This window comes from Balaenoptera physalus (assembly GCF_965194825.1).
Source record: "Balaenoptera physalus genome assembly, chromosome: 2".
NCBI classification, from domain to species: domain Eukaryota; kingdom Metazoa; phylum Chordata; class Mammalia; order Artiodactyla; family Balaenopteridae; genus Balaenoptera; species Balaenoptera physalus.
Genome location: NC_138883.1, coordinates 2,442,205 through 2,444,743, shown reverse-complemented (window position 1 = coordinate 2,444,743; position 2,539 = coordinate 2,442,205).

The following is a 2,539-nucleotide window of genomic DNA, read 5'->3' as shown; positions in this document are numbered from 1 at the left end:
AGGCACAGATGGAGTCGAGTTCTGGTATCAGCGTTTACCAGCTGGGGGAGCTCGGCAAACTGCTTAACCTTTAGGAGTATCAGTTTTCTCATCTGTAAAATGGGAATTCATTCGCTGCAGGAGAGGCCAGGAAGATAAGAGGGAAGGCAGGCAGGCTGATGGGCCTTCCCAGATACCACAGACAGTTGATGGAGGCTGAGGTTGGGAATACCTGTAGGAGGGGCCAACCTGGGAGTCACTGCGGCCTTGCGTGGGGATGGTGGGGACAGTCTGACCTCAGCAAAAATGCAAGAGAAGGGAACCGAAGGCTGGGGGCAGGGGACAAACAAGGGTCCCCTGTTTTATTTTATTTTATTTTTAAAATATTTTTTGCCGCACGTGGGATCTTCGTTGCGGCATGCGGGATCTTTAGTTGCGGCATGTGGGCTCTTAGTTGAGGCATGCAGGATCTAGTTCCCTAACCAGGGATCGAACCGGGACCCCCTGCGTCGGGAGCGTGGAGTCTTAACCACTGGACCACCAGGGAAGTCCCGAGGGTCCCCTGTTTTAGAACATGGAGAAAGGCATCGGTTGGTGCCTGAGGGGAAGGGTCTGTAGGGAGGGAGAGGGTACAGAGGAAAGAGGGGCCGAGGATCCAGGGAGGGTCCAAGGAAGGTTTGAGGGGGCCGGAAGGATTTAGGCCCAGACTCCCCAGATATGCAGGGAAGCAGAAGGAAAAGGTGGCCCTCCATAGGGCCCAGGGCTATGTGTGGGGTCTCCCAGCCATGAGGCATTAAACAGGTGAACGGTGCAGGCTGGTGGGCGGGCTGCTGCTTCTCTGACTCTCAGTGTCCTCTGGGGCAGGCACGGCTCTGCCCTTCCCCTACTGCCCCAAGGAGCTCCAACCCAGAGAGGGGAGGAGGTGTGCAAAGGCCAGGGGCCACCCCCTTCCTCCTCTGGGGGCTCACCAGCCGCCTGGGGTGGGATGAATCCCACCCTTACAACGAGTTTGATCTGGCAGCTTTAAACTGGGCCAGACTTTCAACAACTGAAAATGTCCAGAAAGTTAGGAATTCAACAGTACTCTGCTGAAAACAGGGAGCAGAGAAAAACAGGTGTATAGTCATGCCTCCTACTGAGTTTATATTCCTGAATAAATGTAGTTACAATAATAAGGAATTCCCTGGCGGTCCAGTGGTTAGGACTCGGTTCTTTCACTGCCCGGGGCCCGGGTTCAGTCCCTGGTCGGGGAACTAAGATCCCGGAAAAAAAATCAACCAACCAACCAACCAAGACGTAGTTACAATAATAATAATGTTGCAAGAGGTATTATTGTCTTTCTTCCCCCTACTCCATTTTTATTAGATGGAAATGATGACACAAAATAGGTCCCGGGTTATTGCATTTGATGTCTGACAGCGATCTTAGAAGTAACATGTCCAAAACTGAACCGGATGTATTTCTGTTGCCATCCCCCAGCGCCCCTGCCTCAACCCGGTCTCCCGCATCTCAGGAAATGCTACTGGGAGCCAGCCTCAGTCCCTCTTTTTCTCTCTCCCCAAAGCATCCGGTCCATCAGCAAGTCCTGCAGTCCTGACAGGGATAAGCTCTCCCAAATCTGACCTGGCACGAAGCCCCCCGGCCCCAGCCCCCTCTTCACTCCTGGCTGTACAGCAGCTTCCTCACCAGGCCTGCAGCTTCCCTCTCAGCCCCTCCACACCCGCCGGAGGGTCGTTTTATTTTCTTTTTAGCCAATGTTTGTTCATGATTTTTATTTTTTAATAAAAACTGAATAGAACTGCAATTCCCCTCCTAGATGTATACCTAAAAGAATTGAAAACGGGTACTCACGCAGGTACGTGGGTACACACGCAGGTACGTGGGTACACATGGCTGTTGCAGCCCTATTCACAGTAAAAAAGTAGCCAAATGGCTATGAATGGATGAACGGATAAACACAATGTGGTCTATCTGTACAATGGACTACCATTCAGCCGCGAAAAAGAAGGACGTACTGATACGTACCACAATGCGGCTGAACCTTGAAAACATTATCCTTAATGAAAGAGGCAAGACACAGAGGATCAAATTGTGTCTGGTTCCATTGATTTCTGAAATATCCAGAACAGGCAAATCCAGAGACAGAACACAGATTGGTGGCTGTCAGGGGTTGGGGGGAGGGGATGAGAGAAACTGCTTAACAGGTGTGGGTGTTATTTTGGGGTGATGGAGATGTTTTGGAACTAGACAGACATGGTGGTTGCACAGCCTTGCCAGTGTACTAAATGCCCCTGAATTGTTCACTTGAAAATTGTTCATTTTATGTTCTGTGAATTTCACATCAATAAGTTATTATTTTTAATTGATAGGTACATCTCAAGTATTGGTCAGGAGTTGTGATACACAAACGCTCCTGTATTTGCTTCTCGTTTCCCTCTTCTTCCCCTAAAGGTAACCACCGTACCACTACCCTGATTTTTGGGTTTATCACCCCCTTAATGTTTATTTCAATTGTTTTACCCCCTATGTTTGCATCCTTAAACAATATGTTGGTTTTACA